This window comes from Pristiophorus japonicus, chromosome 2 (assembly GCF_044704955.1).
Source record: "Pristiophorus japonicus isolate sPriJap1 chromosome 2, sPriJap1.hap1, whole genome shotgun sequence".
Classification (NCBI taxonomy): Eukaryota; Metazoa; Chordata; class Chondrichthyes; family Pristiophoridae; genus Pristiophorus; species Pristiophorus japonicus.
This window is the reverse complement of record NC_091978.1, coordinates 81488443-81513934: the sequence shown is the minus strand read 5'-3', so window position 1 is coordinate 81513934 and position 25492 is coordinate 81488443.

The following is a 25492-nucleotide window of genomic DNA, read 5'->3' as shown; positions in this document are numbered from 1 at the left end:
CAGCTTGGGGTAATCCACCCGAAGGAGGACATGACATCATCCCGGGAGTCTGGGTGTATGTGAAAAAGTTGCATAAAGAACCTTTGGGTGCCAAGTGGGAGGGACCTTATCAAGTGTTATTGACCACCCAGGCAGCTGTTAAAGTCCAAGGAAAGAAAGCCTGGATCCACGCTTCACACGTTAAACGAGCACCCATAACTGAAGCTGAAATCTATTAAGGGCAATTACTTTTTGCCAAAATGTATAAATTTACTGTATTACTGATTGTAGGTATTCTAGGCATTTGCCTACTTCTTACTAGCTGACCTTCTGCACCAAAGGGAAATAGTAGGGTAGCAAGGGAATTACAGGTAAATACCTTTTTATATATGTCATACATTTATGCCAAACAAGGTAACATCCTGGCTGAAAAGGGAGGTACTTGCACCCTACTCGGAACTGAGTGTTGCACATATATCCCAGATAGCTCCGAAGAAATTAACCACTTAGCGGAGCATATCCAAAAGGAGGTAGGAAAACTTAAGCCACCCCCATCATTCACTTTGTGGAGTGGAGCCACTGAATGGCTAGGTTCAATAGGAACTTCATTGGTGGAAGGTTTAATTCTATTTGTTGTAATTATTTTACTTTTATATTGTTTGTTTATGTTGATTAAATGTTGTTGCGACCAGGCGGCTGTAGCTGCTGTCCCGCATGTGAGACACCTTGCAGGTCCCAGCAGACCGTCTATATGTGGCACAGGGGTATGTTATGCTTAAGGGAAGGTTGTTTACTGGTTGAACTAAGATATTGATTTGGATTAAATTGGAATAAGGTTACTTAACCTTCCAAAACCAGACTTCCATTGTGGCCACGATGGAAATCGGGTTGGTGTAAATTTGTGTGGAAGCTACTAGTACGGACATGTGGTGAAACACATCAACAAATTCTAGAAGGAAACTCTATTAACATGTATGAAATTTTTTTGTAGAATGTTTAACCAGTGATACCTGATGTTTTATGATTCAGTTTGTGAAAGAATCAAAGGGGGGATTGATAGAGAATTTAAACAGGCTGCATTTAGACAGGCTGTGAAAATTCACAGACAACAAGTCAGAGATGCTACATGAGTGGGAGCATGTTGCATTAAGTCATCAATAAACTTGACATTTTAGGACTTTGGGTAGCGAGCCAATTGAAAGGTTAAAAGACTATTAATTGAGCCAATAAGGTCAAAGAAGGCGAGTTCTTTTCTGTAAATTGATGCAGGTATAAGTACAGCCATTTTGACCATGTGGCCTCAGAAGGACAAAGACCTGGCTTAAAGCCAAGAGCTTGTTGCTGTCTGCCAAGAAATAAAGTAACATTAAAACTGCAATCGGAATTCGTATTTCATTTGAAATTAAGAGATCTAACATTGCTGTTTGATTTTTTCTGCCAAAGTGCATGACCTCACACTTTCCAACATTATACTCCATCTGCCAAATCTTTGCCCACTCACTTAGCCTTTCTATGTCCTTTTGCAGATTTTGCTTTTCCTCCCATCTTTGTATCATCAGCAAACTTGGCTACGTTATACTCAATCCCTTCTTCCAAGTCGTTAATATAGATTGTAAATAGTTGGGGTCCCAGGACTGATCCCTGCGGCACCCCACTAGGTACTGATTGCCAACCAGAGAACAAACCATTTATCCTGAATCTCTGTTCTACGTTAGTTAGCCAATCCTCTATACATGCTAATATATTACCCCCAACCCCATGAACTTTTATCTTGTGCAGTAACCTTTTATGTGGCACCTTGTCAAATGCCTTCTGGAAGTCCAAATACACCACATCCACTGGTTCCCCTTTATCCACCCTGTTCGTTACATCCTCAAAGAACTCCAGCAAATTTGTCAAACATGACTTCCCCTTCATAAATCCATGCTGACTCTGCCTGACCGAATTTTGCTTTTCCAAATGTCCTGCTATTGCTTCTTTAATAATGGACTGCAACATTTTCCCAACCACAGATGTTAGGCTGATCGATCTATAGTTTCCTGATTTTTGTCTGCCTCCTTTTTTACATAGGGACGTTGATAACACCAAAATCTTAATCAACATTCAGCTATGCCCATATTAACACAAAACAGAATTTTCTGGTCATGTGAGTCATTCTTCCTCTATAACTTAATGATTAGTTTATATATATACATATATACATACATATATATTTAAACTAATTTTAGTAAGCTGGAGTAACCAGGCAACCCCTCACTGGGAGCTGTCCAAGGACTTTTATTGATGTGTTTAATTTTAAATGGATTTCTGAAAGATTTAAATAGTTGTGAATGAACTTAACCCTGAAATGAATTTTAAAGAACCAATTTCACAAATCAAAGTTGCTTTTACAAGATATGCAATGTTTTTATTTTTATATGGCACAGCTGAATTTTTTTTTATGTATCAATTATTTATTTTTCATGATTGCTTTCAACTACACATACATAATTTAATAAGCAAATACATGATCTAGAGCTTATATGAGTAACATTTCCATTACCTTTAAATGGCATGATTCAAGCAATACAAATGGTGCTTCAATTGATTCCTCACAACGATTCCCTTAACTACAGAAGAATGCACTCATACACATTTTAAACAGATCTAGATGATCTAGTGAGTTGGATAAAACTTCTATTATCGTGCATGGCACTGTTGAAATAATAAAGATGAATATCGTGCTCCATATCAGCTATTTGGTCACAGTGATACTTTAAGTACACAAATGTGGCTTCATACAGTCAAATAGATCGAGATGATCTAGTGAGGTGAAAACAATTTCATTTTCTTCATGCAGCATCACTGAGATAATAAAAATAAATATAATTCTGTATCAGTCATTTGTTCACAGCGATTCCTATAACTTTCATAAACAACTGGAACTATTTTAAACTTAAAACTGAAATAAGAGTGAGAAATAACCAATTTAGGCAAATTTCAAAATATGAAACAGAATGTTATTGCAGGTTTACCCTGATTTCCCAATTCAGGATCAGATCTTTGATGACAGTATCTTTCCCAGTAAGTAAAATCAGTAAAATATACAGTGCCCGAGTGAGACAAGAACATTTCATTGTATTTCTAATTTTGAATTAATTTACCATTTCACTCATCACAGGCGGTCCCTCGAACGAGGATGGCTTGCTTCCATATGAGTTAGAAACATAGAAAATAGGTGCAGGAGTAGGCCATTCAGCCCTTCGAGCCTGCACCGCCATTCAATGAGTTCATGGCTGAACATTCACAGATGTTTCAATGAAGGACCCAATGTTCCAGTCCTGAACTCCAACTGAGGGGGTGGAAGATGTCTGTGCATGGATTTTTTTAACGTGTGGTGACTGTTACACATCAGCCACCACACGGGCTTGACAGAGCTAAGCCTTTATCCAGTGGCAAGGGTTAACCAGGACGACTGGAGACCTGCTCTGCTGCACGGACCTAGTGCGCACACATATTGTAGTGTGGGCAGGCCCGTGATGCCCCTGGGCCCTCGGCTCTTCTGGGCCACATACCCTCCTTCGCCACACCTCCACCTCAAAAGCACATAAAGAGCTGGAGCACTGGCCCCTCGAACATCGTGGGCCACCCCGATCTGTGAAAGAACACCACCGCAGGTCGGGAGTATAAGAGGAGGCGAGAGCTCGGAGCAGCGCAAGTCCGGGGTCGGAGAGAGGCCTATAAAGGCCGGCGGGAGGTGAGCAGCTAGTCGAGGAGGTAGCGCGAGTCCGGGGTCGGAGAGAGGCGTGGCTTGTGCAGCTGCAGGGAGAAGACAAAAGGAAGTAGCAAGAAATAGAAAGGTGATGTCACAGCCAAGGGGGTAAGTCATTGGCTGCTGATTGGTAAGTAGTTTTTCTTTTTTCTTTTATCTTTTCTATATCAGTGAGTAACTTTTATCACTGTTGTTGCCAATTTAAGTTAATCTAGGGGTTAAGTCATGGCAGGAGAGCTCGGACACGTGTTATGCTCCTCCTGTACTATGTGGGAAATCAGGGATGCCTCCAGTGTCCCTGACGACTACGTGTGCGGGAAGTGTATCTGCCTCCAGCTGCTGATGGACTGCGTTGCGGAATTGGAGCTGAGGGTGGATTCACTCTGGAGCATCCACGATGCTGAGAATAATGTAAATAGCACGTTTAGTGAATTGCTCTTGCCACAGGTAAAGGGTACACAGCCAGATAGGGAATGGAAGACCAACAGGAAGAGCAGTGCAAGGAAAGTAGTGCAAGGATCCCCTGCGGTCATCCCCCTGCAAAACAGATACACCACTTTGAGTACTGTTGAGGAGGATGACTCATCAGGGGAGGGCAACAGCAGCCAAGTTCATGGCACCATGGCTGGCTCTGCTGCACAGGAAGGCAGGAAAAAGAATGGGAAACCGATAGTGATAGGGGATTCAATTGTAAGGGGAATAGATAGGCGTTTCTGCAGCCACAACCGAGACTCCAGGATGGTATGTTGCCTCCCTGGTGCAAGGATGAAGGATGTCTCAGAGCGGGTGCAGGACATTCTGAAAAGGGAGGGTGAACAGCCAGTTGTCGTGGTGCATATAGGTACCAACGACATAGGTAAAAAACGGGATGAGGTCCTACGAATTTAGGGACCTAGGAGCTAAATTAAAAAGTAGGACCTCGAAAGTAGTAATCTCAGGATTGCTACCAGAATCACGTGCTAGTCAGAGTAGGAATCGCAGGATACAAAGCTTGAGGAGTGGTGCACAAGGGAGGGATTCAAATTCCTGGGTCATTGGAACCGGTTCTGGGGGAGGTGGGACCAGTACAAAACTGGACAGGACCGGAACCAATGTCCGAGGGGGAGTGTTTGCTAGTGCTATTGGGGAGGAGGAGTTAAACTAATATGGCAGGGGGATGGGAACCTATGCAGGGAGACAGAGGGAAATAAAAAGGAGGCAGAAGCAAAATATAGAAAGGAGAATCGTAAAAGTGGAGTGCAAAGAAACCCAAGGCAAAAAACAAAAAGTGCCACATTACAGAAAAATTCTAAAGGGGCAAAGTGTGTTAAAAAAAAAAAGGCTGAAGGCTCTGTGCCTCAATGCGAGGAGTATTTGGAATAAGGTGGATGAATTAACTGCGCAATTAGCAGTTAACGGATACGATGTGATTGGCATCACAGCGACATGGCTCCAGGGGGATCGAGGCTGGGAACTCAACATCCAGGGGTATTTAACATTTAGGAAGGATAGGCAGAAAGGAAAAGGAGGCGGGGTGGCGTTACTGATTAAAGATGAAATCAATGCAATTGTAAGGAAGGACATTAGCCTGGATGATGTGGAATCGGTATGGGTGGAGCTGCGGAATTCCAAAGGGCAGAAAACGGTAGTGGGAGTTGTGTACAGACCACCAAACAGTAGTAGTGAGGTTGGGGACAGCAGCAAACAAGAAATAAGGGATGTGTGCAATAAAGGTACAGCAGTAATCATGAGCGACTTTAATCTACACATTGATTGGGCTAACCTAACTGGTAGCAATACGGTGGAGGAGGGTTTCCTGGAGTGTATTAGGGATGGTTTTCTCGACCAATATGTCGAGGAACCAACCAGGGAGCTGGCCATCCTAGACTGCGTGATGTGTAATGAGAAGGGACTAATTAGCAATCTTGTTGTGCGAGGCCCCTTGGGGAAAAGTGACCATAATATGGTAGAATTCCTTATTAAGATGTAGAGTGACAAAGTTAATTCGGAAACTAGGGTCCTGAACTTAAGGAAAGGTAATTTCGGCGGTATGAGGCGTGAATTGGCTAGAATAGACTGGCAAACGATACTAAAAGGGTTGACGGTGGATAAGCAATGGCAAATATTTAAAGATCACATGGATGAACTTCAGCAAATGTACATCCTTGTCTGGAGTAAAAATAAAACTGGGAAGGTGGCTCCTCCATGGCTAACAAAGGAAATTAAGGATAGTGATAAAGCCAAGGAAGAGGCATATAAATTGGCTAGAAAAAGCAACAAACCTGAAGACTGGGAGAAATTTAGAATTCAACAGAGGAGGACTAAGGGTTTAATTAAGAGGGGGAAAATAGAGTACGAGAGGAAGCTTGCAGGGAATATAAAAACTGACTGCAAAAGCTTCTATAAATATGTGACGAGAAAAAGATTAGTAAAGACAAATGTAGGTCCCTTGCAGTTGGATTCAGGTGAAATTATAATGGGGAACAAAGAAATGGCAGACCAAATGAACCAATACTTCGGTTCTGTCTTCACAAAGGAAGATACAAATAATCTTCCGAAGGTACCAGGCGACAGTGGGTCTCGTGGGAAGGAGGAACTGAAGGATATCCTTATTAGGCGGGAAATGGTATTAGGGAAATTGATGGGATTGAAGGCCGATAAATCCCTGGGGCCTGATGGTCCGCATCCCAGAGTGCTCAAGGAAGTGGCCCTAGAAATAGTGGATGCATTGGTGATCATTTTCCAACAGTCTATCGACTCTGGATCAGTTCCCATGGATTAGAGGGTAGCTAATATAACACCACTTTTTAAAAGAGGAGGGAGAGAGAAAACGGGTAATTATGGACCGGTTAGCTTGACATCAGTAGTGGGGAAAAAGTTGGAATCGATCATGAAGGACGAAATAGCAGCGCATTTGGAAAGCGGTGACAGGATCGGACCACGTCAGCATGGATTTATGAAAGGGAAATCATGCTTGACGAATCTTCAGGAATTTTTTGAGGATGTAACTAACAGAGTGGACAAGGGAGAACCAGTGGATGTGGTGTATTTTGACTTTCAGAAGGCTTTTGACAAGGTCCCGCACAAGAGATTGTTGTGCAAAATCAAAGCACATGGTATTGGGGGTGATATACTGACGTGGATAGGGAACTGGTTGGCAGACAGGAAGCAAAGAGTAGGAATAAATTGGTCCTTTTCAGAATGGCAGGCAGTGACTAGTGGAGTGCCGCAGGGCTCAGTGCTGGGACCCCAGCTCTTTACAATATACATTAACGATTTGGATAAAGGAATAGAGCGTAATATCTCCAAGTTTGCAGATGACACTAAACTGGGTGGCGGGGTGATCTGTGAGGAGGACGCTAAGAGGCTGCAGGGTGACTTGGACAGATTAGGTGAGTGGGCAAATGCATGGCAGATGCAGTATAATGTGGATAAATGTGAGGTTATCCATTTTGGGGGCCAAAACACAAAGGCAGAATATTATCTGAATGGCAGCAGACTAGGAAAAGGGGAGGTGCAACGAGACCTGGGTGTCATGGTTCATCAGTCACTGAAAGTGGGCACGCAGGTACAGCAGGCGGTAAAGAAGGAAAATGGTTATGTTGGCCTTCATAGCTAGGGGATTTGAGTATAGGAGCAGGGAGGTCTTACTGCAGTTGTACAGGGCCTTAGTGAGGCTTCATCTGGAATATTGTGTTCAGTTTTCGTCTCCTAGTCTGAGGAAGGACGTTCTTGCTATTGAGGGAGTGCAGCGAAGGTTCACCAGACTGATTCCAGGGATGGCTGGGCTGTCATATGAGCAGAGACTGTATCAACTGGGCCTTTATTCACTGGAGTTTCGAAAGATGAGAGAGGATCTCATAGAAACCTATAAGATTCTGACGGGACTGGACAGGTTAGATGCGGGAAGAATGTTCCCGATGTTGGGGAAGTCCAGAACCAGGGGACATAGTCTTAGGATAAAGGGTAGGCCATTTAGGACTGAGATGAGGAGAAACTTCTTCACTCAGAGAGTTGTTAACCTGTGAAATTCCCTGCTGCAGAGAGTTGTTGATGCCAGTTCATTGGATATATTCAAGAGGGAGTTAGATATGGCCCTTATGATTAAGGGGATCAATGGGTATGGAGAGAAAGCAGGAAAGGAATGATCAGCCATGATCTTATTGAATGGTGGTGCAGGCTCGAAGGGCCGAATGGCCTACTCCTGCACCTATTTTCTATGTTGCTATGTTTCTAAGAGCTGGAGCATGCCACTGCAGTTTCCAGCGTGAGCTGCTCCAAGTGTGCGACGGCTTTGAGGTGGGTGACGTCATCAGAACCCAGGTCGCCGTTTGCAGCGTGGGCAGGAGCATCGGCTGGGCCCTGGAGTGGGAAGGTCATGGCAGACTTGCAACGAGTGATCGGGCCGGAGGAGCGATGAGGGATCGTGGCTGAGATTTGATGGGTGATCGTGACGGAGGTTCGGCGAATGTTTGGTGCGGAGGCGCGGCAGGAGATCGTGGCGGAGGTGTGGCGAGTGGCTTATTAAATAGAGGCATTGAATACATAAACAAGGAAATTATGTTACACCTTTACAAATCTCTGGTTAGACCTCAGCTGGGGCATTGTGTACAATTCTGGGCACCACACTTTAGGAAGGATGTCAAGGCCTTGGTGAGGGTACAAAGGAGGTTTATCAGGATGATATCAGGGATGAAGGACTTCAGTTCTCCAAGACTGAACTGTTTTATGTAAGTGCCAGCTTATGCTGACCCAGTGGATGCTGGCAGTGGGACAGCCACCACCGATTCTCTCCACATCTCTATCCAGAATTTCAGTTCACTTGCGAACAAGTCCCTTACCATCCATGAGCTTATCGTGGATGATCATGGCCCTGATGGAAACTTGAGGGGTGATGACACCTTACCCTGAAATGAAGTCTCCCCGCCTGACCATACCTTCCATCACTTGCCCCGCTCAGACCGCCATGGTGGCGGTGTGCCTCTTATCACCAAATCATTCCTTGGTCTGTCCCCCGACTCCTCCGGCACTTTGTCTTCCTTTGAGCATCTCAACTTATTCCAACCCTCTCACTTCTCATTTAAAATTCTCATTCTCCACCGCTCACCCAAGTACCATAAAAACTTGATTACGAGATATCTTTACTGCTTTCCACCTTCAACCTCTGCGGCAAACGACTTTTCATCCTTGGTGATTTCAACCTCTACCTTAATTTATCATGCTCTCTAATCTGAGCTAACTAGTCTCCTATTGTTCCTTAATCTCTCCCTCCATGTAAATGCTCCAAACCATATTCACGGCCATTCTCTCGATCTTGCCATCTCTCCTGATCTCACTACTCCCATTGTGTCAATCGCAGATAAGATCATTTCTGACCACTTCCTCATATTGCTTTCCACCCACATTCCCCTTCCACCACTGCCCTCCATCCCCCGCCCTCCCACCAACCCTACTTTCTTCTATGTCCATAGCTTGAAAAACCTCTCACTCAACTCTCTTACAAATGCACTTGTGGCATCCCAACTTGTCAGCCTTTGGCCCTCCATTCACCACGACATTTCTGCAGCCACTGATCTGCTCAACCACACCCTCACCACCACCTTTGATGCCCTATACCCTATTAAAACAATTACTCTCTCACACTGGCCATTCCCCCGGCATGGCCCTCATCTTCCAAGTCCAAGGGATGCAGACTTGAAAGGTATGGCGGAGAACTGGTTTAGCCATTGAGCGCTGTATCTGGCTGGACCACATAAAGCATTATCGAGTCCTGCTCCCTTCTGCCAAAATTGCTTACTACTCCAGCATCATTCTGGAATGCAAAGATAAACCCGGGCTTCTATTCTGTACTGCTAACTGGCTGCTTAAACCCCCCTCCTCTGTTTCCTTCGCCCTCACCTCTGACAACAAATGTGAGGAGCTCATGGACTTCTTTGCCGCTAAGATTCCGACCACCATGCAGCTGCCTTTGCCACTTCCCTTCCTTTCCCTACCCCACCGAGACAAACTTCCCCCTGCCCTAGCCCTGAACTCACATTTTTCTCCAGTTTCTCTCCGATCTCCCATCATGATGTCTTCACACTCATCTTGTCCATGAGACCCACTTCCTGCTCCCTCAACCCTATTCCCTACAAACTGCTGACCACCCAACTTCCTTTTCTGGCTCCCATATTAGTTGACATTGTTAATGGTTCTCTCTCCTCAGGTACTGTCCCGCTCTCCCTCAAATCTGCCAACATCATCCCTGTTAAGTCCTGACTCTAATGTACTGACTTACACGAGACACATGCTGAAGTCAAGGTCACTCAGGACCTGCACCTTTAATTCCAGTTCTCCAGTGCTGCACTTGCCTGAGACCTCCCTTTATATACCTCAGCGGGACAGATATGGAGTGTCTCCTGCAAGTGCACCCCTGGTGGTAAGGTATGCTTATTATTTCAGGTCATATCCAGTTACAGTCATGTATAGCATGGTAAGATACAGTTATATAAAGTAATGTGAGATACATGACATCATCCTCCCCCAAGGTCTTGTTGCCTTTATAGATTCAGTCTCTCTGGTGGTCTGTGCTCTTGCGTGGAGCAACTTAGTTGTGGTTCAGTTGTTTGCCTTGGTGCCTGTTTTTCGTTCGGTGTGATTGCTGGTATCTTGCCTGGGCTGTCTGTTTCGTTCGGTGTGATTGCTGGTATTTCGCCTGGGCTGTCTGTTGAGACTGCCCTTTCCTCAGGTTGTTCCACCTGTCTGTCTACCAGGTGTGGTGTGAGTTCCACATTGTAGTCTGCCTCTGGTTCTTCAGCGTTATCAGTGAATCTACTTTTTACTTGGTCTGCATGCCTCCGGCAGGTTTGGCCATTGTCCATTTGTACAACCAGTAGCCTGTTTCCCTCTTTGTCTGTTACTGTCCCTGCAAGCCATTTGGGACCCCGGCCATAGTTTAGCACAAACACTTTGTCTCCTATCTCATTCCACCACCCCCTTAAATTTCGGTCATGGTACTCAGTTAGCTTTTGACGCTTAGCCTCAATAATTTCATGCATGTCTGGGAGGATTAACGAGAGCCTTGTCTTTAAGGTTCGTTTCATCAAGAGTTGCGCGGGGGGAACCCCAGTCATCGAATGCGGACGTGATCCGTATGCCAGCAGCAGTTGTGACAGGCGGCTCTGCAGCGTGGGACCTTGGATTCTGAGCATGCCTTGTTTAATGATCTGCACTGCTCACTCCGCCTGGCCATTGGAGGCTGTCTTAACGTGATTTATACCGTGGTCAACTATAAAATCGTGAAATTCTGCGCTGGTGAAGCACAGACCATTATCACTGACCAATATGTCAGGAATGCCGTGCATTGCAAACATGGTTCTAAGGCTCTCCACAGTGGTGGAGGTGGTGCTCGAGTTTAAAATGGTGCACTCGATCCATTTTGAAAATGCATCAACGACTACGAGGAACATTTTGCCCATGAATGGGCCCGCATAGTCTACATGCACCTGCAACCACGGTTTGGTGAGCCAGGGCCAGGGGCTTAAGGGGGTCTCCCTGGGGGCATTACTGAGTTGGGCACAAATGGTGCACCGACGGATGCAGAGCTCCAAGTCCGCATCAATGCCAGGCCACCAGACATGAGATCTGGCCGTGGCCTTCATAAGGATGATCCCCGGGTGCTCGCGATGGAGCTCCTGGACAAACGCCTCCCTGCCTCGTAAGGGCATAACTACTCGGCTGCCTGTAGTGAGAGTTCATGCATGCGCCTATGGAAGGGTTTGACCTCCTCGGGGCAGGCATAGCGAGCCTCTGCCCAGTCACCGGTTAAAAAGCATCTTTTAACTTGAGATAACGTGGGGTCGCTGGTCATCCAGGCTCTGATTTGGCGAGCCGTCATGGGCGAACCTGTGGATTCAAAGGCATTGATTGCCATGACCATCTCACAGTCCTGTTCGTCCGACCCTTCTGTGGTCACCAGGGGTAGCCTGCTAAGCGCGTCGGCACAATTGTCTGTGCCTGGTCTGTGCCTTATCGTGTAGTCGTAAGCCGCCAGCATGAGTGCCCACCGCTGAATGCGCGCCGAGGCGTTGGCGTTGATTGCCTTGCACTCTAATAGTAGGGACGTGAGGGGTTTGTGGTCGGTTTCTAATGCAAACTTGGCCCCGAAAAGGTATTGGTGCATCTTTTTGACACCGTATACGCACGCGAGCGCCTCCTTCTCAACCATACCGTACCCGCGCTCCGCCTGCGAAAGTGACCTGGAGGCATAAGCAACGGGCTGCAATTTACCCACATCATTGACGTGCTGTAAAATGCACCCGACCCTGTATGATGACGCATCACACGTAAGGACTAAATTTTTACCTGGGTCAGAAAAGGCTAAAACACTCTTGGAACATAGAAGGTTGCGTGCCTTATTGAAGGTGCGTTCTTGGGCGTCCCCCCAAAACCAATCGTACCTCTTTCTGAGTAGCACATGGAGAGGCTCCAGCAGCGTGCTCAAATTCTGCATAAAGTTCCCAAAGTTCCCAAAGCCCGAGAAAGGCGCGCAGTTCCGAGGCAGGGCCTGGGTGCCAGGCGAATCGCTTCGGTTTTGGATTCGGTTGGGCGGATTCCATCAGCGGCAATCCTTCTGCCCAACAATTCAACCTCGGGCGCGAGAAACAGACACTTGGATTTTTTAACTCTTAGGCCTACCCAATCCAATCGACTTAGTACTTCCTCAAGATTGTGGACATGAGAGTCGGTGTCCCTGCCCGTGATGAGTATGTCATCTTGAAACACAACCGTCGCCGGGATGGAGTTGAGCAGACTCTCCATGTTGCGCTGGAATATGGCAGCTGCCGACCTGATGCCGAATGGACATCGATTGTACATGAAAAGGCCTCGATATGTGTTGATTGGGGTGAGTAGCTTAGACTCTTCGGTCAGTTCTTGCGTCATGTACGCAGATGTGAGATCTAGTTTTGAGAAAAGTTTTCCTCCAGCCAATGTGGCAAATAGGTCCTCCGCTCTGGGCAGCGGGTATTGGAACTGTCGGGAGACTCTGTTTGTGGTAGACTTGTAATCCCCACAGATTCGCATTGATCCATCAGGTTTCATGACGGGGACGATGGAGCTTGCCATTTCGCTGAATTCCACGGGAGAAATTATGCCTTCCCGCAGAAGCCGGGCCAGTTCGTTTTCAATCTTTTCCCTCATCACATAAGGCACAGCTCTAGCCTTGTGATGGACCAGTCTGGCATTCTGTGTGATGTAGATTCTAACTTTAGCCCCTTTGAAGGTGCCCACACCTGGCTGAAACAGATGTTCAAAATGGCTTAGAACTGTTGAGCAGGAGGTCCGTTCCTCTGGCGACATGGCGTGAACATCATCCCATTTCCAATTAAGGTCTGCTAGCCAGCTTCTCCCCAACAGGGCTGGGAGATCCCCAGGGACAATCCACAGGGAAAGTCGGTTCACCATCCCTTTGTGTGTGACTGAGAGCATGGCACTGCCAAGGACTGGGACGATTTCTTTAGTATAGGTCCTTAGTTTAGTGTCGATCTTTGTGAGTTTTGGTCTGTTGCTTTTGTGCGGCCACAGCTGTTCAAATTGTTGAACGCTCATGAGGGATTGACTGGCCCCCGTGTCCAGTTCCATGTTGACGGGTATCCCGTTGAGTAGAACCCTCATCATAATTGGAGGCGTCTTGTTGTAAGAACAGTGGATATTGATCGTGTTAACCCGCTGTACCTCGGCGTCCCGTGCACTGTTCCAACCGTCTTCTGGTCTGCTTTCCGACCCTTCCGATTCGTATACCAGCTGAGCTGCTGTTTTTCTGCACATGCGAGCCAGATGCCCTGTGTAGTTGCAGTTTCTGCAAAGGGCATGCTGAAATCGACACACCCTGGTTGAGTGCCTTCCTCCACATCTCCAACACAGACCGTTTCCATTGTTTCCGAAGGATGAGCTCGTCTGGCTGATCTCCCTTGAGCTTCTCTCAATCTGTTGTTGATTGCTCTCATTGTGGGTTGATGAGGTGTGATCGGCCGTTCATGTGGCCCTTGATTTTAATGGCTTCTGGTGCCACTGTCTGCTGTTGAAGGCCTGCTCTCCTGCCTTTGTCTGTGTGTGGGGGGTAGTGGTTTGTTTCACAATGTGAACCCCTTATTCCGATGCCTCGTTGATTGTCGTACCCGAAGTATAGATCAGCCTCGTTTCTTCTTTGCCTGCCAAGAATGTCTGTGCGACCAGTGCTGCTGCCTCTAGAGTCAAGTTCTTAGTCTCTATAAGCTTTTGGAATATGCCTGCGTGGCCTATCCCTTCAATAAAAAAGTCTCTCAGTACTTCTCTCCTTAGTTCATCGGGGAACTCACATGAACTAGCCAGCCTCCGAAGTTCCGCCACGAAGTATGGTTTGGCCCACACAGCGTCTGTAGTTATAGAACCTGTGTCTGGCCATGTGTACGCTGCTCGCTGGCTTCAGGTGGTCTCTCACCAGTGTGCTCAACTCCTCAAACGACTTGCTTGCTGGTTTCTCGGGTGCCAGCAGGTCTTTCATTAAAGCGTATGTTTTCGAGCCACAGCTGGTCAAGAGATGGGCTCTTCTCTTGTCTGCCTTATCATCGCCCAGCCAATCTTTGGTCACAAAACTTTGCTGGAGCCTTTTTATAAAGTCATCCCAATTGTCTGCAGCATTGTATTTCTCATCTGAGCTGTTGGTAGCCATTCTGTGGATTCTGTGATCCCGTAACTTGTCACCACTGTTAAGTCCTGACTCTAATGTACTGACTTACACGAGACACATACTGAAGTCAAGGTCACTCAAGACGTGCACCTTTAATTCCAGCTCTCCGGTCCTGCACTTGCCTGAGACCTCCCTTTATATACCTCTGTGGGACAGGTATGGAGTGTCTCCTGCAAATACACCCCTGGTGGTAAGGTATGCTTATTGTTACAGGTCATATCCAGTTACAGTCATGTATAGCATGGTAAGATACAGTTATATACAGTAATGTGAGATACATGACATCACCCTATCAGAAAAACAACCCTTGACCCCTCTGTTCTTGCAAATTACTGCCTCATCTCCGACCTTCCTTTCCTCTCCAAAGTCCTTGAACACCTTCTATATCCGTGTCCATCTTTCCCGCAAATCCATGTTTGAATCCCTCCAATCAGGTTTCCACCCCTGCGACAGTATCAAATGGTTCTCACAAATGAAATCCTTTGTAATTGTGACAAAGGTAAACTATCCCTCCTCGTCCTACTTGATCTGTCTGCAGCCTTCAACACGGTTGACCACTCTATCCTTCTCCAATGCCTCTCCACCATCGTCCTGCTGGGTGGGACTGGGATTCTTAGCTATCTAATCATAGCCAGAAAATCATCTGCAATAGCTTCTCTTCCTGCCCCCGCATCGTTACCTCGGATCTATCCCTGGCTCCTTCCTATTTCTCACCTACATGCTGCCCCTTGGCGAGATCATCTGAAAACACAGCGTCATTTACCACATGTTCACTGATAACACTCAGCTCTACATCACCACCACTTCTCTCGATCCCTCCATGGCCTCTAAATTGTCAGATTGTTTGTCTGATCTGGATGAGCAAAAATTTTCTCCAATTAAATATTTGGAAGACCGAAGCCATTGTTTTTGGACTCTGCTACAAACTCCGGTCCCAAGCCATTGACTCCATCCTTCTCCCTAATATCTGTCTGAGGCTGAACCACATTGTTTGCACCCTTGATATCATATTTGACCCTGAAATGAGCTTCCGACCACAAAACCGCGGCATAACCAAGACCGCCTATTTCCATCTCAGTAACATCGTCCGTCTCCGCCCTTGCCTCAGCTCATCCGTTGCTGAAACCCTCATCCATACCTTTGTTACCTCGAGACTTGACAATTCCAATGCACTCCTGGCTGGCCTCCCACATTCTACCCTACGTAAACTTGAGGTCAGCCAAAGCTCGGCTGCCCATGTCCTAACTTGCAACAAGTCCTGTTCACCCATCACTCCTGTGCTCGTTGACCTACATTGGCTCCGGGTTAAGCAACGCCTTGATTTCAAAATTGTTATCCTTCTTTACAAATCACTCCACGGTCTCGCCCCTCCCTATCTCTTTAATCTCCTACATGCCCACAAGCCCCCGAGATATCTGCGTTCCTCTAACTTTGCCCTCTTGAGCATACCTGATTATAATCACTCAACCATTGATGGCCATGCCTTCTGTTGTCTAGGCCCTGAGCTCTGAAATTCCTTGCCTGAGCCTTTCTTTACTCTTTTTTTCTCCTTTAAGGCGCTCTTTAAAACCTACCTCTTTAACCAAGCTTTTGGTCAGCTGCCTTAATTTCTCCTTATGTGGCTCAGTGTCAAATTTCTTTGTCGTTTAATACTTCTGTGAAGCGCCTTGGGATGTTTTGCTACGTTAAAGGTGCTATATAAATACAAGCTATTGTTGTTGTTTTCTTAATTGGTAACTGACTTCATAAGTTTTGAGTTTAAGTCTGTTTTTGACTTGAAGACATAATTTAAGCAAATGTTTTAGTTTAGTCCTGAAAGATTTCTGCATTGTCAGAGGTGGCATCGTTTAGATGAGTCACTGGGGGAAACTGTCTGTACTGCGGGTGGTGAGCCCCAACCCTGGCAAAACACATTTGAAATTCAGCCGTGCACCACCTACAATTATCTTACTATTTGGTCAGAAGTAGTGTGTGCTTGCATATCTGATTTGCACTGCCAGCAAGTAAATTACCCCCATTAACCTGAGGCCTTGCCTGCCTGTCCTGGAGGTTCAAGCAAATGTTAAAGATCCCATGAGGCTATTGACAGATGATCAGGGCATTCTCCTGGCATTGTGAGCAATATTCTTCCCTCAACCAATATTACAAACAGTATAACTGATCATCCATCTCATTGCTGTTTGTGGGTCATTTCTGTGCAAAGAATGGCTACCAGGGTTGTCTGCATGACAACAGCAATTGCAATTAAAACAATTCATTAGATGTGATGTGTGAAGTGCTTTGGGATTTTTCTGGAAGATGTGATAAGGTGCTTAATAATTGTGAGTTTTGTCTTTCTCTCTTAATATGGAATAATGCCAATTATTCTGACTGGATATGAAAATGCGTCTGGCAGTAGAAAGCAGAAGGTGATGATAAATGGACAATGCATTATCTGGGGATCAGTGATGAGTGTAATTCAGTAAGAGTCTGTTCTGAGTTTTCTTCTATTCATGAATGATGTGAAACAATGGGATTTTATTAATAATATCAAATTTGTAGTTGGCATCAAACAATGTGCCCATATCACAATGCATGAGAATTACTTGTATTCAAAGGTGTTTGGACAAATTAATTATAAGGGTCAAGAAATGGCAGATGACTTTTAATATGGAAGTTAATGACTTAGGAAGAAAAAGCAGTCAAGAGTACTCATTCAAGGATATTAACTTGGAATTGAAAGATAAGGGCTGTACAGTTGTGTTATGCTGGCATACTTCCAGTCCTTGGCAGAAGTTGTTTAGAAATTTAGAGACTAATAAATGGCTGGGTAATTAGTGCAGTACAAATATTGCTGGCTTTATGGATAATTGGATCTATTTGGTGGGGTGTGGGGGTAGGGTCGGGGGGTTGAGGGGGGGTGCAGTGAATCAGGCTGGTTTAGGTCGGATGGGTTGTATCTGAACAGAATAGAATCTGGGAAATTTACTATGAATATAGAGGAAGAAATTAAGCTGCATTTAAACTAGATAAGAAGGATAACAATATCTAATTTTATCCCTACAAAGAAGATGGATGAGAATGGTCAGATTGAAAGGGGAGAAAAAGTCAAGGCCCGTAATTTGGGGTCAGGGCAAAGCCAAGATGTTCGCCGCTAGACCCGAAGTATGCTTCATACAAAGATCTCGCACAGATTGCTCCGGATGCTGAGGCTGTGCCCCGGAGGAGTGGCAGTGGGCCACTGGAAATGGAAGATGCTGTCCTTGCTCAGATGACACCATTCAGGCTCCCACCACTGCCACTCCACCTTTGCACCTGCGATTTACACCCCAACCATCCCAGACTGCTTCCGCCGGTGCTGAGTCGGTGCTGTCCGCAGCCGGGCCTTCCATGGCCAGGGCGTTCTGCTAGGCCATCTGTAGTGTCTGCCTTACAGACACAGCAGGCCTCAAGCAGCCTTCCTGTGGCCCCATTAAGGAGGAGCAGTAAGCGTGGGAGAGGGTTAAGGAAAGGCGTGGCAAATCGCTGAGCAAGTCTCAATAAAGTCTTTATCCACCATGTACTGATGTCCTCATCCAGTAAATATAATTTTAAATATTTCATTGTTGTTGTTTGATGCCTATTATTTGTGTATGGGTCTGGTCCTAATATGACACATGGAAGCTGGTGTGGGATTACAAATCGCAGGCGCGTTTGTACACATATTGCTGAAGTTGATTGTGTGTTACGCTCTTTCATATGTTAATTTTTTTTATTCATTGCTGGTGAGGCTTTGTTGGTGTGATGTTTGAGATGAGACTTTTAATGCAGTTAGTAAAATGTTAATTTTATCGTTTGCATTCCCGTCTTGTGGATTTTCACCAAGAGGTGCCATTATCGTAGCATATAGGTCAGCTGTGGCTCAGTGGATAGCACACTCGCTTCTGAGTCAGAAGGTTGTGGGTTCAAGTCCCACTCCAGGGATGTGAGCACAAAAAATCCAGGCTGATACTCCAGTGCAGTACTGATGGAGTGCTGCATTGTTTGAGCTGCCGTCTTTCAGATGAGACGTTAAACCAAAGCCCTGTCTGTTCTCTCAAGTGGATGTAAAAGATCCCATGGCAATATTTTGAAGAAGAGTAGGGGAGCTATCCCTGGTGTCCTGACCCATATTGATCCCTCAAACAACATAACAAAAAAAAAATAATTATCTGGTCATTATGGGGAGCGAGCAGGGAAGTGGACCTGAGACCATGATCGGATCAGCCATGGTCGTATTAAATGGTGGAGTAGGCTCAAGGGGCCATATGGCGTACTCCTGATCCTATTTCTTATGTTTCTTATTATCACATTGCCGTTTGTGGGAGTTTGCTTGTGTGCTAATTAGCTGCTGCGTTTCCCACATTACAACAGTAACTATACTGCAAAAAGTACTTCATTGGCTATAAAGCACTTTGAGACATCCGGTGGTTGTGAAAGGCGTTATATAACACCAAGTCTTTCTTTCTTTCTTTCATAGCCCGGGCAATATCATCTTCACCTGTCAGATTCCTCCATTCAGGAGAAGCGATGCATTATGAGCCACTGACGGGTGGTTCTAGCACCGGCAACATTGCTATGCCGCCTTCTCCATGGCTACTGCTCCTCCTCATCTGGCTGGCCATTCGGGACCTCGGCAGGCTCCTCTTCCTCTTCCTCCCTCTCCTGAGGTGCGGCTGCAATCCCCACTTGCACGGCCTGGGCCCTCATTATGGCCAAGTTGTGCAGCATGTAGCACGCCACAATGAATAGCGACACCTAATGAGGGCAGTATTGAAGGCTGCCTCCAGAGCAGTCCAGGCATCAGAAACGTTGCTTCAGCACCCCTATTGTCTGCTCGATTATGTTTCGGGTGACCACATGGCTGCCATTGTAATATTGCTCTGCTTGGGTGGTGGGGTTTCGGAGGGGAACCATTAGCCAGCTGGCTAGGCCATATCCTTGTCCCCGAGTAGCCAGCTGCGTACTTCCATGGTGGCTGAACGATTCGTGGCACACTGCTCTCACGCAGGATGAACGCATCATGTGTGCTGCCAGGATAGCGGGAATTCATTTGAGGATGCACTGTGTGTGGTCGCACACCAGCTGCAAATTCAGGGAATGGTATCCCTTTCTGTTTCGGAAGAGCTTGGCATTCTGGAATGGTGCTCGCAAAGCCATGTGTGTACAGTCAATGGCTCCTTGAACCATCGGGAAGCCCGCTATCCTGGCAAAAACACATGTCCGCTCATCCTATTTACCCCTGCTCATTGGGAATGTCTGTACAGAGGCTGTGCTACATCAGGGATGAAGCGATGTGCAGGGAATTGAGAGATGCTGCATATGTCCCCTGATGCAGCCTGGAAGGAGCAAGAGGCGTAGAAGGTAGTGCCACAGTGACCTTCACTGGGACGGGCAGCGCAGTTCTCGTGCCATTGTCAGGCTGCAGGTCTGCCTGCAGGAGATGGCATATCTCTGTGAGAACCTCCTTTCAGAAGTGCAGCCTTCTGACACACTGCTCCTCTAACATGTCAAGGTATGAGTATTGCTCCCGGTAAACCCGTGGGGGGTAAGGTCTCCTGTCTCGACGTCTACGGGGTCTCCTCAGTCATGGGCTGACATGTCCAACAGCCCTTCAATCTTGACCCTGCCTCACTAGAACATGGAGAAGACAATGCTGGTGTGCTCAGAATGCACCCAATGAAATCTCAAACTCAAGTTGCTAGGAACCTGCAAGGTCAGATAAATCTGTCGCTGCAAAGTAATGAGTTCACGCACCATGCTCAGTCGAAACGTTGCACTCACTCTGACCTCTGATTAATCTGGTTGCTCGTCCCTTCAAATAGACTCCAGGTATTGCCTAAAGAAGTTGGGACTGCCTAGTTTCTCCAGCGTTTTCAGCGGCAGACGCTAAATGAGACGGAGATACCTAATTTTGCAATCGGGGCATTAGTGGGTCATTGCACGTGTACTGAGGTTATGATCTGACTGAAGTTAGACAGCGAGGTGGTAGCGATTTGCATTGCTGGTAAACACCGCTCTTTGCAGCACAACAGCTGCAGGAAAAATGCAGGGAGCAGCGCCAGCCCTTATACATGGCCTTCTTCGAGCTTACAAAGGCCTTTGACACTGTCAACCATGAGGGTTTATGGAGCGTCCTCCTCCATTTCGGATGGCCCCAAAAGTTTGTCAACATCCTTCGCGGCGACATGCAGGCCATGATCCTTACCAACGGATCCATCACAGACCCAATCCACGTCTGGACCAGGGTCAAACAGAGCTGCGTCATCGCTCCAACCCTCTTCTCAATCTTCCTCACCGCTATGCTCCACCTCACAATCAACAAGCTCCCCACTGGAGTGGAACTAAACTACAGAACCAGTGGGAAGCTGCTTAACCCACGCCGCCTCAGGCCAGGTCCAAGATCACCCCAACATTTGTCATTGAGCTGCAGCACGCGGATGCTGCCTGCATCTGCGCACATTCTGAGGCTGAACTCCAGGATATAGTCAATGTATTCACTGAGGCATATGAAAGCATGGGCCTTACGCTTAAGATCCATAAGATAAAGATCCTCCACCAGCTTGTCCCCGCCGCACAGCACTGCCCTCCAATCATCAAGATTCACGGCGCAGCCCTCGACAACGTGGACCATTTTCCATATCTTGGGAGCCTCTTATCAACAAAGGCAGACATTGATGCGGAGATTCAACATCGCCTCCAGTGCGCCAGTGCAGCCTTCGGCTGTGAGTGAGTAAAAAAAAGAGAAAACTGAAATCCAACAAACTTCCATTTATTACGTTGACAGGTAAAAAAAGTTTAACTTTATTATTGATTTTTATATGTTCTTGACTCCCTCCAAAATCTTCGATTAAAAACAATGGCGTCTCTCAGCGCCGATTTGTCAATGTGCACTGGTTTTCTTAACTCACCAGATGGTTTTTTGGGAGTGGCCAGATACGCCAACCTCGGAGGAAAGAGTTTTGGCCAGACTGTGAAAAATTATAAAAACTGGCGCAGACATGAGGGAATTAAAACGTCAAAAACAACTGGCCTAGAAAAATTGTAACTAATCAGTTACACTGGCGCAGATCCTAGGGGAAATCTTGAAAAAAATAAATACACCAAAAAAACACCACGCGCCAAAAAAACGGCGCAAATGACCCGGGAAAATTGAGCCCATTATACTGGTGTAGGGAAACTGAATCAACTGAAACTTATCCCAGAAGAGTAATAAGAAGCAAGACAAAGTTATAACACAGTAGAAAGAAACAACTTGCATTTAATTACATGCATTAAAAGGGCAAACCATGAAAATATGAGAGGAGAATTAAGAGGTTTACAAATGAAGAATGGTTCAGTTGAAGAAATCTGAGCACCTTTAAAATAACAATGTTGAATGCGAAAATTCCTGAGAATAAATAAATGTCATTTTTTTAAAGTTGTCTCTGTATATCCTCATACTCCCAAAGTTCATCAACTCATTTCTCTTCAAATAAGGACTCATTTAAGGACATTACAGATAACATAGACGGTGAACTTCCTGATGATAAAATGTACTTGGACGAACAAAATGTTTTGCTAAGAGCAAGCATGAAACTTTCAAATTACGCTGAAAGCTGTGGGAGCATAGGGTAAAGTTTTGGACTGGATACAAAGTCAGCTAAACAACAGGAGACAGAGGGGTCTTGTAAGAGAGATTTTGCCAGGCATGACAATGTGTTGAGTGGAATACCAGAAATATTGGGCCCAACTTTCGGCCTCAGTTGCTCCTGATTTTTTGGAGCAACTGGTGCAGAACGGAATATCTTAGAAATTCAAATTCTCGGCATTTAGTTTGCTCCAGTTCTAGTCAGTTAGAACAGTTTCACTTTGGAACAGAATTTTTTTTTCAAAAGGGGGCGCGTCCGGCCACTTACGCCTGTTTTCAAAGTTTCGGCAGTGAAAACTTACTCCAAACTAACATAGAATGGAGGAAGTGAAGATTTTTGTACGCTCGAAAAAACCTTGTCTACACTTTAGAAAATCAGGCGTAGGTTACAAATTAGGCGTAGGAAATGAGAGGGGGGGGGGAAGGGAAGTCATTAAATTCTACAATCAATCCGTAGTTATACTTATACAAATATTATACAAATAAATCCAACCTGAATAAAAATTTATAAGCAAAGAAAAGATTAAATAAACCATGTTCCTACCTGTGTGAAACAGCAGCAGCCTTCGAGCTGCTGTGCTTCAGGCAGGCCTTTCATGTTGTAGACAGGCAGGGGTGTGGCATCAGTGTCTCGATGGCAGCCCCAACAGCGGCAGCAAGCAGCCTTCGAGCTGAGCTGCTGTGCTGCAGGCAGGCCTTCATTCTGTTAGTGGCTGGCCGGCAGCTGAAGGATCAACACCGGAGGCACGCAGCTTTTCAAGGGGGCTGAGGCCATTCGGCCATGGGATAGGAGCGGCGTCAGTGGCTGGCCGGCAGCCGAAGGATCAACACCAGACGCACGCAGCTTTTCAAGGGGGTTGAGGCCATTCAGCCATGGGATAGGAGCAGCGTCAGTGGCTGGCCGGCAGCCGAGTTCTTTTAAAAACGGCCGAGTGCCAATGTTTGACACTGCGCGTGCGCACACGCTCCAACGCGCACACGCAGGGTTGCCGGCACCACGTTGGCTCATTTAAATTGGACCCGCCCCCCACTGCTTACAGAATCGGCGTGAGTGTTTGGCTCCGCCCCCCCACTGTGAAGAGCGCGTCATGCCAAGCTGAGATCGAGCTCCGAGGAGCCGGAGAATATCGAAGTTTTTTTCCAGCGCACTTTTAGGCGCGAAGAACAGGCGTCCAGCTCGGAGGTGCGCCGTTTTCGGCGCGGGCCGAAACTTGGGGCCACAGGCACTAGAATTTCAGTTGTTTCTCATATTCATAAGTGACATAGGGCCCGAAATTGATGAAGGCTCCCGCCCGCCCAAGTGCCACCCAAAGGACTGCCAATGGCCGCCGCGATCCCTGACAGTGCTTTCGGCAGGATTTTCATGGGAAAGGTCCCTTGAAGATCGGCGGGCAGCAAATGAACGACTTACGCTACCAATCTGTGCAGCAGCTGGCGGGAGCTCCCATTCACGGCGGCAAAGCTGCCCAAGTACTGCCGAGGATGGAGTCGGGCCCACCAAGGGTTGAAGGGCTGAAAAGCAAAAGCATTTAAAAAAATTATAAAACATCTGAAGACCTTCAGGGGACCCCATCCAGGTAAGTTCATGTAAAGAAAACCATTACAAAAAGTGTACTAACCTTTTTTTCACCATCTTCCGACCTACCATCGGGGACAGATAAGCCTCCAGCCAGCGGTCCACCCCCGTTCTGCCGAAAACTGCCGCCGACTCCTGCCCACATGAATATTGCAGCTCAGCAGGCGGGAGGTCAGTTGCACGACTCGGCCATCCGCTGACGTCAGCGGGCGCTTCCCGGAGGCTTTCCCCTCTTGCCCGCTCCAGGCCACGTCGAAAGTGACACTGGGCAGTTTGACCAGAGGAATATTGGCGGCAGTGGGCAGTAAGTTCTTCAAATACGGGCCCATAGATTCAGAAAGCATCTGTAAAAAAGTAATTTGCTTTGGATTCGTCTTCTTCTGAGGCAGTCCCACAGAGTTGAGGATTACTTACTTCCACACGAAAAATGAGTTCTCATGTGGCTGATGAGTCCGATGTGGGATCTACAGTCTCTGTGACAGGTGGGGCAGATGGTGGTTGAAGGAATGGATGGATGGGGTGCTTGGGTTGCCGTGTGCTCCTTCCACTGTTTACACGTGGCTTCAACTTGCTCTCGGCATAGAGACTCGAGGTGTTCGGCGCCTTCCTGGATGCTTTTCCTCTACTATGTGCGGTCTTGGGCCAGGGACTCCCTGGTGTTGATGGGGATGTTGCACATTTTTAATGAGGCTTTGAGGGTGTCCTTCAAGAGTTTGCGCTGCATACCAGGGGCTCAGTTGCCATGATGGAGCTCCGAGCAGAGTGCTTGTTTTGGGAGACTTGCATTGGTAATGCGGATGACGTGGCCCACCCAACGGAGTTGATCAAGCATGGCCAGTGCTGGGGATGTTGGCCTGAGCGATAACCCTGATGTTGGTGTGCCTATCCTGCCAATGGATTTTTGCAGCATCTTGCGGAGGCAGCGCTGGTGGTATTTCACCAGCACTTTGAGGTGCCTGCTGTAAATAGTCCATGTCTCTGAGGCATATAGGAGGGCGGGTATCAGTACTGCTCTGTAGACCATGGCCTTGGTAGAAACATAGAAACATAGAAACATAGAAAATAGGTGCAGGAGTAGGCCATTCGGCCCTACAAGCCTGCACCGCCATTCAATGAGTTCATGGCTGAACATGCAACTTCAGTACCCCATTCCTGCTTTCTCGCCATACCCCTTGATCCCCCTAGTAGTAAGGACTTCATCGAACTCCTTTTTGAATATATTTAATGAATTGGCCCCAACAACTTTCTGTGGTAGAGAATTCCACAGGTTCACCACTCTCTGGGTGAAGAAGTTTCTCCTCATCTCGGTCCTAAATGGCTTACCCCTTATCCTTAGACTGTGTCCCCTGGTTCTGGACTTCCCCAACATTGGGAACATTCTTCCTGCATCTAACCTGTCGTACCCCGTCAGAATTTTAAACGTTTCTATAACGTCCCCTCTCATTCTTCTGAACTCCAGTGAATACAAGCCCAGTTGATCCAGTCTTTCTTGATAGGTCAGTCCTGCCATCCCGGGAATCAGTCTGGTGAACCTTCGCTGCACTCCCTCAATAGCAAGAATGTCCTTCCTCAGGTTAGGAGACCAAAGCTGTACACAATACTCCAGGTGTGGCCTCACCAAGGCCCTGTACAACTGTAGCAACACCTCCCTGCCCCTGTACTCAAATCCCCTCGCTATGAAGGCCAACATGCCATTTGCTTTCTTAACCGCCTGCTGCACCAGCATGCCAACCTTCGATGACTGATGTACCATGACACCCAGGTCTCGTTGCACCTCCCCTTTTCCTAATCTGTCACCGTTCAGATAATAGTATGTCTCTCTGTTTTTATCACCAAAGTGGATAACCTCACATTTATCCACATTATACTTCA